At 39.4% G+C, this 15,601-nt stretch overlaps 1 long non-coding RNA gene across 2 annotated transcripts; it reads left to right on the top strand.

The window, feature by feature from the left end:
• The first annotated feature begins 313 nt into the window (after positions 1-313).
• LOC137472707 (uncharacterized) lies at positions 314-13,496 on the top strand. Of its 2 annotated transcripts, XR_010998377.1 has the most exons (5): positions 314-7,323; positions 7,457-7,577; positions 8,305-8,408; positions 8,794-8,914; positions 11,203-13,496. It is a non-coding gene; the product is annotated as an uncharacterized lncRNA (long non-coding RNA). The 2 variants fall into 2 exon arrangements; XR_010998376.1 differs by lacking the exon at positions 11,203-13,496 and having other exon boundaries at positions 8,794-11,196.
• Positions 13,497-15,601: the final 2,105 nt, after the last annotated feature.

The following is a 15,601-nucleotide window of genomic DNA, read 5'->3' on the forward strand; positions in this document are numbered from 1 at the left end:
GAGTGGTGTGCGGAGCGTGGAAAGGGTGGAGGCTCCGCGCTTTGAGTGGTGTGCGGAGCGTGGAAAGGCTGGAGCCTCCGTGCTTTGAGTGGAGATCGGAGCGTGGAAAGGGTGGAGCCTCCGTGCTTTGCGTGTTGTGCGGGGCGTGGAAAGGGTGGAGCCTCCCTGCTTTGCGTGTTGTGCGGGGCGTGGAAAGGCTGGAGCCTCCGTGCTTTGAGTGGGGATCGGAGCGTGGAAAGGGTGGAGCCTCCGTGCTTTTCGTGTTGTGCGTGGCGTGGAAAGAGTGGAGCCTCCGTGCTTTGAGTGGAGATCGGAGCGTGGAAAGGCTGGAGCCTCCGTGCTTTGCGTGTTGTGCGGAGCTTGAAAAGGCTGGAGCCTCCGTGCTTTGAGTGGTGTGCGGGGCGTGGAAAGTCTGGAACTTCAATGCTCCTGCTCCGTGATATGCGTGTTGTACCGAAAGAGTCACGCTTCACTTAGTTAGTAGAAGCTCTCAAGTAATCAAAAAGGCTAGCTTCAGGAAGGAGGTCAGAATTAAGGAGTCGCTGATGAGCCAGACTTGTAATATCTGCGGTGTTGCTTCAGGTTCTCCATTAATTTCCTAACAGTCTTGTTAGTCAGACCATTGGTTTTGGGAAGGGGGCTGTCAGAGGCAGTAGGGCTGTATGAGTGTTAGGCATCAGTAGGATGCACTGGGAGTGGATCGGTACAGTGGATCTTGCTGGTGCTGGATGACCTTGCTATGTGCTTTTCAGGATACTTCTCTTTGTGTTGGCTCTGGTCTGGAGCAGTGGACTGAATGTCTAGTAATGGCTCAAACACATCTTCCAGTTTAGCTTCATTTGAAATTAATCCAGCTTCAAATAGCTCCATGGATTGAACAAGCCAGGATGAAACTATCAGGACAAATCTCTTCAAATGCACACTCCTCATACAAAATGAAATAGTAGTGCCAAGGCACTCTGCATATTTTTTATCATTCAGACCTACAATGCTTACTCGCTTTTAGTACTGTGGATATAATTCATCTATTCCATGAGGTTTAGCAGGAGTGCTGGCCCAGTCTTTGCTAATCACCTGTGATTAACTGGGATAGAACAAGGGCTTTCCAAGAACAGCATGGGCCTTTCTGGATTCTGGAATGCAGATAGCTGCATCTCTTTCTAAACATGAGATCAAGACCATACAGTAGTTATTTTAAGTGAAAAGAGTAAGATTTTCAGACTACTCTGTGTAAAATACACTGGCTTCCCCCCCCCCCCCTTTATTCCTTTAGCAACAACTTGAAAAAAAAAAAAGGAATTAAGAAAGGTGCAAGCCAGCCTTTGAAAGTTCACATAATTTCAGATCTATCCCTCTTCCTCATGCTGAGCAACATTAAAACTACCTATAGAATCCACCTCAATTAAACAATATCTCTATAATTTCCATTCAAAATTTGGAAATTTCAGTGTGAGTACCCAGGTTGAACACATCTGAACCCTTCTGTATGTACAAACACGAGTGGTCACAGTTTTCATTTTTTTCATCATAATGTAGGCATAGTCAAATAAAACTAAGTTAAAACATGGGATCTGTTTTGATTTCTGAAGAGCACTGCATTCTGTGCTGAGTGAAGGGATAAGTTCTTCTATAAGATTTGCTTTTAACATAGGGTGCAAACAGTTGATGTTGGATTTTTGTATTTGAAACTGGAACTGGCCAGTGGAATTACCACTGAATCACAGAAAGTAGAGATGGAAAAGCCCAGTTATGTCATCTAGCATTTCTCCTTCCTGGTGTAGGATTATTGTGTACCAACCACTTCAGTGCTTTTTCCAGTGTAGTTTTAAAAGTCCTCAGGGATATGCCATGCCTCTTCCTTCAGGAAAATACTGCACAACTTTCTGTACTTTACCATTAGGAATCTTTTCCTGCAATTTGACCTAAATTTCTCCTTCCTTAAGTATATTCCTTTTGCTGAAGATTTATTACCTTGAAGGATTCTAAGTAATTCCTGACACTCTTTAGAATTCACATCTCTAACATGCTTGTTCTTTCCTAATGCTTTGTCCTTTAATCAGAACGGCTATCCATGACTAGCCTGTGTCTTTACAATCTTATACCACTTCTACTTTGGTCTGCAGGCTAATAAGGATTTTTGCACTATTTGTTGCACTTCCACCTTAAGTTCATTTTCTTGAGAGTAACTTTCATAAGAGTGACTTTTTCATGGTTAACATGCCTGAAATTGCAGGTTTTTTTCTGAAGGAAAATTGTAAAAATGCTGTCATTATAGTTATTATTTTTCAAAGATGTACAAATGTAAATAACAGATTGTTTCTAATTACCAAGCAGTGGTACGGGTTACCCAGAAAGGTTGTGGAGTCTCCATCTTTGGTGATAGTCCAAAACTATCACAAAAAACTGTCACAAAACTCAGCACACCTTTGAGCTGGTGGCTTGGAGCAGGGGACTTGGAGCAGACAATCTCTAGAAGTATCCCCTGACCTCAACTATTCTGTGATTCATTTGGAAAAGGACATACCTGGCACTAACAGTGGTAATTACATGACAGCATCTGAGTTTGCACACTCTATTGTTACTGCTTTGTAAATAACATCATAAGGTGTATGAGAGTCTAAACATTTTTGTTCATTTAAGTGTGTTCATAGTTAGAAGTCTAAGAAATTTCCTTTAGCAAATCCTATAGCTAAGTCCCTGGGAATCACAAATTGCTTAAAATGCAGAAGTCAGATGAGCTTGCTCCTTCCAACAGGTCAAGATTAGAATTTTGAGACCCATCCTTGAAGGTGGACAAATGGAAATTTGCATTCATCTTCAGGAATACTAATAAGGAATTAAGTTTCAGAGGTTATCAGAAATTGAATTGAAAAGGCAGAACAAAGAAGTAGCCAGTCCAGGTGTTTGTCTGTGCCTACATAGCCTCCCCTGCTATTTCACCACTTTGCTTTTGTCCCTGAGGCTCACACGCCTCAGGACACCAGGACACCATTTAGGTTTATCATGAATTTTGATGACTGACAGCTAGGCTTTTGCTTTTTAGAAAATAAAAATCCTTCAGTGCCGGTGAAGTTCACAGGAGCCAGCACATACCATTTGAACAGGGCCTTAATCTCCAGTGTCTGTCCCTGTGGGATGCACAAGTCCCCGGCACAGCGCTAGGGGATGCGCCATGCCAGCTGGTAGCCAGGGAGGGAAGCAGCTGGATCTAGGGAAGGCTTTCTTCCCTTTAAACAGATGGATTTAGGGGAAGGAGAAAAGGGAGAGGGAGGCTGAAATGCCCAGTCCTTGTAATATCTCTGAAGGCTAAGTTGGAATGTTGCTCACTCTTTAACATCTACCACCAGAGAGTGGGAACGTCCTTGTGGGTGTCCATGTAGCAAAGCCCGTGGGTTTCTGAATCCTGAGGGCTCCCACAGCTGGCCTTGGTTGTGGGCAGGGAGGTGCTGCTTGCCTGCTCTCAGCAGCCCTTGGCAGCTGGCTGTAATTCCACCCTGCAACTTCAGAGGAAGGTGGCTGCGGGGAGCGCGCAATGCTTGGCTGCGGATTCGCTGCTTTTAATGGACAATGGAGATGGAGAGAGTAAAAAACGGTGGCACGGAGCGAAGGGGAGGGAGAAAGCCTCATTATCCCCCACTTAAACTAGCTGCCTTGTTAAATCATTACATATTTCTGAAAGTCCCTTGATAGATGTAGATCCTAAATGAAATCAGATGAAGGAAAGACCACATTCAGATGCCAGGAACTCTTGCCACAAAGGATTAAAATTTCAGAAACAAAAACCCCCTCTAAGGCTCTCTGGAAAAATATTTGTTATTTATTTTACTACGCTCTACTAAAAAAAAAAAATTAGGCTAATTTATCTCTTTTGGAAGGAAAAATTACATTGAGCTAACATATTGCAATGACTATTTTTGATCTTACCATTTAAAATTATGGAGTTATAAATAGAGCAGTGCAAAATGCTGCTATTTTGGTTCTCACTGGGATTCACACAATCATTTGCTTTGCTTTCTATCATTGGATTCAACCTTCCACTCAATGCTGATTCTTCTTTGAATACAGAGTATTTGTCATTTTTTGATTTTTAAACAGCCTAATCAATTTGTATTTGAGATTTTTTTGCTGATAGTAGACCTTAAGCTATCTATTGTTTTTACATCACCTCAAGTTTGCCAAAAGAATTGCAAAAGTTTCAGTGAAGGTGGCTCATAGTGCTGGTTTTGCAATGAAACCCAGAATGAGGCAAGTTTTGTCTGGCAGTGGACATTGTAACAGAAACTCTGGTTATGAGGGTCAGAACGTTTGTAATGGAAGTGGCCAGAGAATCCTAAATAGCAACACAATATATTCCTATGAAATGTGTGTACCTAGAGGGGGAAAATATTATCCCACTCATGACAGAAAAGCAGCAGCTTACTCAGAGTTATTCTCAGATGTTAGAGTCATTCACCAGCTCCCTGGTGGCATCCTTCTAAATGTTGGCCTCTCCAGGCAACTGTGATTTATGTTTTTAACAGATGAAGCAGCCAAAGTGCATAGAGAAAAGGTGGGCAAGGCTACCTGCTGTGCAAGATTATATTTATATCAGTACAGCAGAACTGTGACATGCGTATGTTTGAGATATTTTCTTTTACTCTGTTTCTCAGATGTGAAAAACTTCTTGAGGCCATCCAGGTGAGTTAGCTTACGTCACAAGGTGTTGATTAATTATGGGTTGCCTAATCATATCAGCACTTCTTTCAAGCAAAGTCTGTTCTGAGTGTGGATCCTACACATTTCCAGGCAAGTACAGCTAAGCTTGAGTCTGGGGCATAACTCTAGGTTGTTATGGCTGCTTTACTACCAGAGTATAGTAGAGGATTTTAAAACTGGGATGCTTTGGACAGGCTTCTCAGGTGAACTTTCCTGTTTGAAAGCTTTAAAGGTTTCTGATTGAGAAACATGTAGTAATGAGTTGAGCATTTAGAGGTCTGTGATGGGGACCAAACTAGTGCCTAACTATTATGCCATTGCTTCTTTCTTTCTCTCACTTCATACCACAAGTACACAAGAAAGATTTTGGTCTAATGGACCAAAGTCTACTTTATTTACCCAGTCTGAATATACATATTTTTTACATATTTTAAAAAAATAACTTCGCAGCTTTCCCAACTCCAAAGCCCATTGTGTCTCCAGATGTTTCTTAAGGTTTTCCTAGATCTGGGCTCCTACTTACCCAAACCAAGAACTTGTTGCTATTCCCATCTTACTAGGCATTAGGTTTCTGTGGAAATCAGGCTGTAGAGGGAAAAGGCTGATACCAACATAAAAACAAGATTTGGTCAAGACCTAGGAAAACTCTTGCACTTTATATATCATGGGGTTACCTGCACAGGTGGGAGGGAAATAGGGATCTGTAGCTCATAAACCTGTGTTTACTTAGGTGAATAAATAGCCTAGTTGTTGGAGACCGAGAACTGCACCTTCACATCAGAGCAACACAGCTTATTTTATGGCAGGAGCATAATTAGGTACTTATCTCAGGCATGTAGTATTATAGGCTGTTTGACCCAGAGACATCACCTTTGGTGGGACTTTTGCCTTGAAAAAATTATTATATTTAATAACATTTCCCAGTTAAACACCCAAAGGTACATTTATTAGCTGATACATTGCTCAGAAAAACACCTGACACTACAAAACCTCTTTGGCACCCAAGAGCTTAAAAAGCAGATAGATTTTTTTTCCCAGCTTAAAATTAAGATGCTCGTGGACTAAAATTTCTAGTAGAACACGTTCTTAAGAGCAACTTTTAAACCTGTACAAATAGGGAGTAAATGGAAGCAGTCTCAGTTTTTTAAATATAGAAACAATATGGATGCTGACAGAAGTTTATAGGGTTTGTAGGGGGATGAGTTATTGTTTCTTTGCATTAGGCATTAATGAAATAATTTGACGATACAAGAGAAGTTCTGCTCTTAATGGTGGGAGAAGGTAATACTAATTAAATGGTCTGACTTTATTTTATACAATACTTCTTTTATTGACAATGTCTGTTAAAGACATCTGCCGGAAGTCTGTAACACTGATGTAATAGGGAGAAAAATTAACAAAGTTCTTTAGCAATTTTGTCTTCAGTGTAATATTATGAACTTTTAAAAGAAGGTTTATGTGTGCCACATTATTAACTGAAGCTCTGCTCAAATTGAAATCAGGCCCACAAAACTTGCTTTTCTTGAGATCATCTAGGTTTTTATCACAAATATTTAAAATTACACAGGAGATTGAATATACCTTCACTTCTTTAGGATTTTTAAATGCAATCAGGTCAGGTAGAGAAATATTTCTAAACACCTCTTCTCTCACTTACAGTATGTGACCTCTCTAGCAATATTAAAATGCAACAAAAAAAAATTACCACCTTCCTCCACTAATTCATTACTAGAGAAAGAAAATCACTTCCAAAGTGACCGACGTATAACTTGTAATAAAACACCCAGTACTTTATACTGGCTTTGTCAGGGCTGAAAGATATGTCTTTAGTTATGAGAGAGACTGGGGTCATGGTCTGGAAGAAAGCTTCCTCACAGGAATTAGATACTGAGTTTAAATTAATCCCACTGTTGCCTAACTATAGATAGCATTGTTCTTTTTTTTTTTTCAAACATAAATGCTAAAGATTAAAATAAAGTAAAACACTTGGTATTTTTATCACTTAAATTTGCAGAGGCCTCGTGTTTTCCACACCTGTAGCCTTGATGATTCTTTAGGCAGTTCTGCCAGTGATAAAAGGAATAACTCACCACTGTCAGAGAATTTGGCTGTTTCATCACTGAGATGAGAGGCCGGCCTAATTCCATGGTGGTTGCTGTCTGAATGACTTAGGTAGTTTCTTTGTGTATATTTTGACTGAAGAGCAATAACTCAGGCAATGAGTTATTTAGCATCAGCCTCCAAGACAATGTGTTTCTTCTTATAAATCCTGCAGCACCTTTCAGCCACCCATTTTTAAATAAGACTATTGTGGGTTAGGTTCTAATGTACCCTGTGTATTTAGTGGAAGGATGGTTAAAATAGATTTGCTGCTATTCTTCTTTGTTTAATTTTTCTTTTTTTTGTAAAATTATATTTCCTGAAGTGGTATTGAGAAAGTGAGAGGTGAACTGAAAGACTGTCTTTATTTTACAACATAGGAGCGTGACAGGGCATTTCCTTCCTGGTGGTAGTGACACTGTCTCTTCCCAAGAGAAGACCACATTGTCCAAGAATCCAGAGGGGAAAAAATACGCTAACACCAGCTTGACACTAAAGTCTTGGACACACCCAAGACGAAGAAAAACAGTAAGTAAAAATTTTCTACAAGTGAAAAATGATAAGAGATTGTGCAAGGAGGAAGGTTGTTGTACTGTAAATCTGGTAAACAACAGGTTTATGCTGTGAAACTGACAGGTTTTCCCGTTTGGATTTTTTTCAGTTCTATCCAAGTGTTTGGATGAAAACAGCAGCAGTTTCCTTGCTCTAGATTTTCTAGAGTTTTATTTGGAGGATTCCCCACATAACAGGATGACTGAGAGTGTTAAATACAATCTGAAGAGGTGATGGGTGCTTTGGACATCCCTTTCTGAGTGTCTTTTACTCTTTTTATTAAAGTAATCCAGTTAAATTATACAGAAATAGTTGCAGCTTATATTTCTATTAAGCCAATAGATCTCTTTTTTTCACTTTGGCTCTTAATTTTTAGACAAAGCAGTGACTGAAAAGTACAGGTGAGTTTTACAGTATTTACACCATGGTAATGCACAGGGTTCCAAGTTCCAAGAATCCACATTCTTTTAAGGCAGATGTTGTTTAAACAAATGTAAGGATGCAGTTCCTTATTGAAAGTGTGTATGAAAACCATCTGCATCAGGCATGTGTCTTGATTTGTGTCACCAGCTGAAAGATACCACCTTGTCAGTCCCATTTAAACCTTGAAATGACAGTGCATCATTGTGTGGTTACTTTCAAAGAATTCTAGCTATACAAAGTATAGTATTTGTCGAAGAAAATAAGAATTATACATAAGGAGAAAAACTAATCACAAAGCATTTGTATGTACAGAGTCAAAAGATTCTCCATTGCCCTTACTGAGGTAGTTCAATGAGTGTCACCTGGGTTAAATTTGTATGGGAGGTTCCTGTTAGGCACCCAAAGCAACTGAGAACAGGATTGACAGAAGAGGGGTTGCCGTTCACTTTTCTCTCATGCTTATTTTCATCCTTTTCTAATTTTTTCTCTTTCATGTGTATTTTTAGGTTTTCATTTGTATTTTTTATTGTTCAGGTCGAGCTCCCTCATGAAAAAGGACTTGCAGTCTTCCTCACTGTCATGGGAACAGACTGATTACTTTTTTATTCCAAGTAGCACCCTGGAATTCGTTGCAACAGGTGGGGCAGGGCTGCTGGCCTTGGCAAACTGCAGGGCATGTTTGAGATCCAGAACTGCCTGCTATACTCGGTGGCAGTCCTGAGAGCTCTTCTGGTGCAGAAGTAGAGTTCAGCAGCAGTCCATGGGTGTGCAAACTTCCCATGTCACAGCCATTTCCATGACTGCTCCATTGATGCTGTGGTGGCTGCTACACTGTGCTTACAGTTGATCCTGCCTTCTATTCACTCTTCATTCTCTCCATTCAAGGGTTGAATGAAGGTCCAAAACTTCAGATCTGAATTTACTGTTTTGTGATTCTGACATTCTGATTTATTGATGTCTGATTTTTTAACCTGACAAAACCTCACTTTTATTTTCTGATTCATTTTCGTTCTTTCTCTACAGCAAAATCTGCCAGTCATGGGAAATCATGTGAACAATTCTGTGGAGGCTAACCCAAGATTGCTGAACTCATTTTCATGCATGGCTAAATGCAGAATTGAACCTCATGCTCCAGAAATGAAAGGTTATTGATTTTAGATAATTTAAAAATAATGCTATAGGAGTTGATACAGCTACTCTCAGTCTACTCTAATCCTGTTTTTTGTTGACTCTGCCCTTGTGAAGGCACTGCTTTCTGTCAGTGATTAAGAGGAGAGATTGGCTTTCAGTTCTGTGCTGATTCAGCACAGCAAAGAATCAGTACATTAGCAAGGACTGTGAGGGAATTTTAAATATTGGTAGAGTACCAAACTTCTACTGTTACTATGTCTTGGAGGTGAAATTCCAATGTAATTACTGTACCAGGCAATGTAGGAGAGGTGACAGCTCTGTGAGTCATAAGAGAGAAAAATGGAGAAACCTTGTCTCCAGTTTTTGGCTTGTTAGTGTCACTGCTATAAAATGATGATTTGCAAAATATAGGGCTATAGACTTAGTATGCATTCTACTGGACTCTTCATTTCTTAACAAAATGACATTGACAGCTGAGTAATAATTAACTCTGCCAATTCAGTCTCTTTGCACTTTATGGAATGATATTCTACAGTCTTGAGGTCTCTTGTTTTTTTTGTTTTTTTTTTTTTCCTAACTGCACAAAGTTAGATGCTTTCATAAGTACAATATGCAACTTGGTTTGTTTTGGTGGATGATGAGGTGCACTTATGCACATGAAGCTCCCTAATCTGTACATCCACCCAATGGTGTGACACTGACATAGAAATTGAAGTAGTATGCCATTAAATACCAAGGAAACCCCACCAAAGAAAGATTTTCTTTTTTCTCAGCTGGCAGTGTGCATAGCTGCCCTTGGGACAAAACTGGTAAAATGGGGTTAAGGGAGTAGCTGCTGAATATTCCAGCTTGAGATGATATGTGACACAGAACTTGCCTGGGTATCAAAATATTGCTAAAAAGCTGGATGAGTAACTTAGATTAATAGGAGAAATGGGAGTCAGACAGGTGAAGTGGAAAATGAATGACTGTACATCTCACAGGACAAGCATTAAGCAAAGAGCAAATGATACATATAGGTATTGATGCTATACCCTGGAAAAGTTAAAAATGCTCTTATTTATTTCTTGTTTTATGGGGTATTGTTTATGGACTATGTGCTTCTGCAAAGATAGTGCTTTAGTGGTTTTGGTAGGTAGTGCTGCATTTCTCTAGAACACGTTCCACATGAGTCATGGGAGCATCAATGAGCTCAAGGGCCCATGTTGTGTCTGTATCACCTTATTCAAGCAGAATGCCTTGTCACCTTGAAATATCTGTTGCATGAAAATCATTCTATGTTACATTGATACAACACAAACATTTGTTATAAACAGGTGGAAGAGGGACTGGAAATAAGGGTGTAAAAACCTCACCTGGGCATGTTAACTACATCAAATCAACTGTAATTATAACAGCAATTAGAAAGCAATGCCCCCAGTAGTTTTACAAAGTTTGGGATCCTAATAAATAAAGGAGATACCAATATAGGTAGCAGAGTGAAATGAAGTATCACAGGTACTGTCTTTTGCCACTTCTCTTTTCTGTGGCTCATAAATGCTCTGCAAAGAGGAATGATGACACTCAGAAAGGTCTGAGAACCACATGCTAATAAATGCTAATTATTGTCTGTGTATATTTCAGGCAAACTCAGGAATCAGAACAGATACAAATGAACCCTCAATTATGTCTGGTTACATCCAGGAAAACCAGAAGTCATTTTGCAGTTGTTTGTCATTTTACCAGCCACTACTGCCCTGTATATATAATTTGCACAATTATGTATAATGAATACATACACACATACTTAAGCATATATATGCATATATACATATATATCTTGCCTAACATTAAGATTGCTCTTTAAGAATGACCTAACACCCTTGGATTCCATATCTTTGGGTAACAATAGAGGTCTAAATGCCCACTACTGTTGTGTTCATTTCACCATGGGGAACTACGTGAAAATGAGGACGTTTACCAAGAACAGATAAAGAACTCCACACAAGACAATTAAATCCATAAAGGCAAGATGAAGACTACAGAAGGAGACCCAATACGCAGCAGAGTGCCAATGCACACTATTTACTGAACACGCCTGAAGTACAAATAAGCAGTCATGGCCAAACAGCAAATAAAAATAAAGAAGTAAAGAAGGTGTTCTTCCAAAAGCTAAAGACATATGCAAATGAAAAAAACAAAACAAAACCAAACCAAAGTATCATAAACACTGATATATATATACTCTTATAATTATTACTAGTCTGAGACCTAACTACTGAGAATCAAAAATTGGTCAATATTCTTTTTTCAATCTATCAGGAAGGAAAAAATTGTCAGTGAGTCTGAAAAGAACAAGAGTATAAACTGAACTCTCAGGGAGGGAAAAGTCACTGGAGAGAAGCTGAACAATTTATATCCTTTGTTCACTGTGGAAGATGGGTTTGATGACCCTGACAGGATGCCAGGTGCCTACCAAGGCTGCTCTATCACAGCCCTCATCTGGACAGGGGAGAGAAAATATAACAAAAGGCTCATGAGGTAAGGACAGGGAGTGATCACTCACCCATTACCGTCGTGGGCAAAAACTCCTCCCTGTCCTTCTGCACTGCCCTTGGTGTCTGCAGAGTTGTTTCTCTCAAATATTTTCGCTCCTCTCTGTGGCTGCACTTGTGCAGGGTTTGTGGTTTCCCCTTCCTAAATACATGACCCCATAGGCATTACCACCATCACTGATGAGCTCAGCCTTGGCCAGTGGTGGGTCCATCTTGAAGCTGGTTGGCATTGACTCCATCAGACATAGGAGAAGTTTCTGGCAACTTGTCACAGAAGCCACCCTTGCAGCCCTCCCCTTCTACCAGAACCTGGCCACACAAACCCAACATGGAGAAATCAGAGAAATTATCCTTCCAGAGTCCTTTTGGGGTGTTCAGGGAACTTGGCAGAGACTGTCTCTAAAACTGAAATACCTGGAAGGGGTTATGGTACAAAAGGCAGGTGGATGCAGATGAATCTCCAGGATCTGAAGGATTTACCCATGAATTCTAAGAAAACTCAGGGATGAAATTTCTACTAAAAGCAGTATGTGACATGTCTCTTCACTATTCCTCTGTACATGAAAATCAGGTGTCAAATGTGATGTCCATCATTAAGAAAGGTTCAAGGGTATCCAGCAACTTAAAACTGACATCTGTTTCCAAGTGAACAACTAGACATTGTAAGAGAGAGAATTAGTATCTACCTGAATAAATATTATCTTAACAGTGAGAGTTAATAAAGCTCTCAGAGTTCTTCTGAAGGAGTCAGAGATATATAAATGAAGATCATCTGACTGATACAGTCAGCTCAGGTTTTTGAAAGGCATCTGACAGAACTTTTTAATTAAGGTGTTTTAGGAAAATCAAGCAACACAGAACAACAGTCACTGGCAAAAGAAGGAAGATGCTGAAATGAATGAGAATATGATTTAAAAGATGGGAACATAGGATAGACCATCATTGGATGGAAGAAAATGGTCAGTTCTTGCACAGGAAGGAGAACACAGGCAGAATTCCATACTATTCCGTATATTCTTAAATGTCCTGAAGAAGGGAGGTTATCAGCTAGGTGACAAGGCTTTGCTGGCTATAGGAGGTTATGCAAGGCAGTTAGGATGAGGAAGATTGCATAGCCTACAGAAAGATTAATGGTAGAAAAAACAACTTGCAATTCAGTATAGATAATTGTAGAGTGGTACATTTGGGGAAGAACAATCCTATCTTCACATCTTGGGTAATTTCTAAGCTGAGCCAAAGGTCTTCAGGAACAAGACCTTTGCATTATGATAGACAGTTCCATGAAAATATCACTCTAGCAGTAGTAATTCAAGGGGGAAAAAAAAAGTTAGGAATGATTAAGAAGCAAATAGAGAACAGACCAGAAAGGTTTGTTTTGTTCAAGTCTGTTTAAGTCCATATGCTACTGTAAAAATCCAGGGTTCTGGTCCCTTTCTCTAGGACGGGATACTCCAGAACTGAAATTCTTCAGAGATAACCAAGGATGGTCAGAGGTACATTGTGATTGCCATTACAACATGCAAGGAACCCATCTATTGAATATCCAAGAATCTTATTTGGAAAAACACATGGCAGAGTGGGAAGGTAAGGAGGGCTTTGCAGAACTGAGAAGTCTGGAGAAAAGTAGAGTGGGATTGACTTTTTCCTGGCTCTTCTAATACAAGCATGAAGGATATTGGAAGATAGTAAGATCTTCATTCAAAACAAACCAGAGGAACTAGTTCTTCAGACAGCCTATGTGGACCTTTGGTAGTACTCCTCAAATGACTTTCTGGGTCAAGGAATTTGTAAAGAGGCAAGGAGAGACTGGAAAAAACTTTGGAAGAGATGCTGTAGAGTCCACTACTAGATAAATCACATAATCTGACTTGAAAATGATTGAAGGCTGGGACTCCTTGCACTGTTCTGTTTTTTCCTGAGTGTCCACTCCCATGGCTACTGTGGGAGATAGAGCACTGTGCTAGATGATGGACCTGTGGTCTTAACCAGTAATTTCATATATAACCTTCTCATTGTACACCAAAGTCAGAATTAAATGAATGAAGTTATTAACTCCTTAAATATATTTATGGTTTTCAAGCTCCCTAAGCAAATGTAATGTTATGAGACTTTAGGACCAGAAGGAACTTTAAGAACCTAATCCACCACTTTGTTCCATGACAAAATCAATTACATTGGTGTCCTTAGTGACAAATTTGTCTTACCAGTTCCTAAAGCTTTCAATGATGGAGACTCAATGGCCTCATAAGTAATCTATGTAAGTCTCCCTCTTCATACTATGAGAAGGATTTCTTCCCCTGTCTAAGTGGAATCTAATCAGCTGTTGTTTGCTGCAAACCCTTAGTTAGCTGCAAGCCTGAGCTAAGATTGGAGGCGTCCTAGACTTCTGAAGAATTCTGTCCAGTAACTTCCATGACTCTGGAAATAGCCTGAACACAGGCTTGGTTTTTAAAGTAGCTAATACTTGTTTTTTAGTTTGGTTAACATGACCGAGCATGGTCAGGGATTATTTCTATACCCTTTTACAGTTCCTCTTGTTATTCTAGTGTCTTATCTCTTTAGCATTTTCTGGCTTCAGGTAAACTTTCCCTGAGCAGTACTTTCTAAACACAGTATGCTTTGACTTAGCTGCAGCAAAACCTATTTGAAAGGTGTGTCTACAGAAAAAAAAAAGGAACAAAAAGATTTATTTTAAAATATTACTGAAAACGAGCATTTAGTATTTTCTTTCCTGTAAGGTCTAATTCTGCTTTTGCCTGTAATTCACTGAAATGTATGTGTTTGTGATTAAATGCTTGAACTTTCTTACATGATGCTACTCAGTTCAAGCAAACTCTGCTTCTTGCAGATGATCATTAATTGCATTCCCCATTCTCCAGGTTTTGAGATTTGAGAATAGGGTTCTGCCTGGCAGAAATGCTAAGCACCTACATATTGAACTGAAGTTGATGTGAGCTGCTCTTATAAAACATAGTGTGCTCTGAGTTGTGGAAGCCTTTATAAAAAATCAGCTCAATTGGAGCATTTTAGCAAAACCTCTTAAGCTTAATTTCCTTATTCTCAGTCTCCACTCTCCAATGTAAGAGCACTGTCTTCTCACTTGCCATGAATTGTGAAAATCAGTTTGTTGGTACAAGTGAAACACTGGAGCAGGAGTAGTAGCCATTCTTAGGAAATTAATGTATATGAACAAGGTTTAAATTAATAAAAACCCATGAGGTGATATGAGGAACTAAAAGGAAAAAAAACAGTGTTAAATATGTTCCTCAGTGGTGAACACTGATGATTCTTTGTACAGCATGAAATAAACATCCTGTGGAAAAACAGTATGTAACAATGTATTTGAAGACTTCTTTGTGCTGTGGATTGTGCAAAGATTGCACAAGTGCTTTGATTTTGGTGGTTTTAAGCTCATTGCAAGGCTACAACCTCAGTGATGCAATTTCAATACAGGTCTGCAAATGTATGTGATATAAAGGTTTATTTGTAGGTTGCCTAGCAGTTTCAATGAAACAACCCTGTTGTCAGTCAGCACATTGGCCCAGGGAGGAAAATATTGTATTTCTTTTTCTTGAAGATGGAACATACAAAAAATTACCATTATGGAAAATTACCCTTTATTCCTAGTTCCTTGTAATTTAAGAATTTGGAAAAATGTTCCTATTTGAATGTTGGACTTGATTGGTTATGCCAAGGATGGCAGAACAATTTTCAGTTTCCCATATGGAGGAGGAAGAATGATAGTTTTCAGTAGCTTCAGTCTATCTTCTGGCTCAAAAAATTCAAAGTGATCATATTCACGCTGGAATTCTTATAAATGGCTGATATCTATACACTAATTGCCTTGGAGAAAAAAAAAAAAAATCCCCTGATTGCTTCCTCATTACCAAAGCTGGGCAATCGCATTCAGTGGTAGGGGATTTTTTGCTTGTTGCCCTGTGAATTCAGGCTATTCATTTGAAATGAGGCAGTCATTGCTGAGAAGCAGTGGGCTACTCAGTTTAGGAATGAGTAAAGAAATTTAAGTTCCTTAATGTATATTTCTAGTGAAAGCTTCAAGGATTCTGCAGAATCATCTCTCTGAACTTTTTCCTAGTGTCTTCTTCTCATTGTATCCTCTCCACTCCCTTGCCTCCCTCAGTTATTCTCTTGAGATCAGTGTGACA

The sequence above is a fragment of the Anomalospiza imberbis genome, chromosome 4, assembly GCF_031753505.1.
Source record: "Anomalospiza imberbis isolate Cuckoo-Finch-1a 21T00152 chromosome 4, ASM3175350v1, whole genome shotgun sequence".
Lineage (NCBI taxonomy): Eukaryota > Metazoa > Chordata > Aves > Passeriformes > Viduidae > Anomalospiza > Anomalospiza imberbis.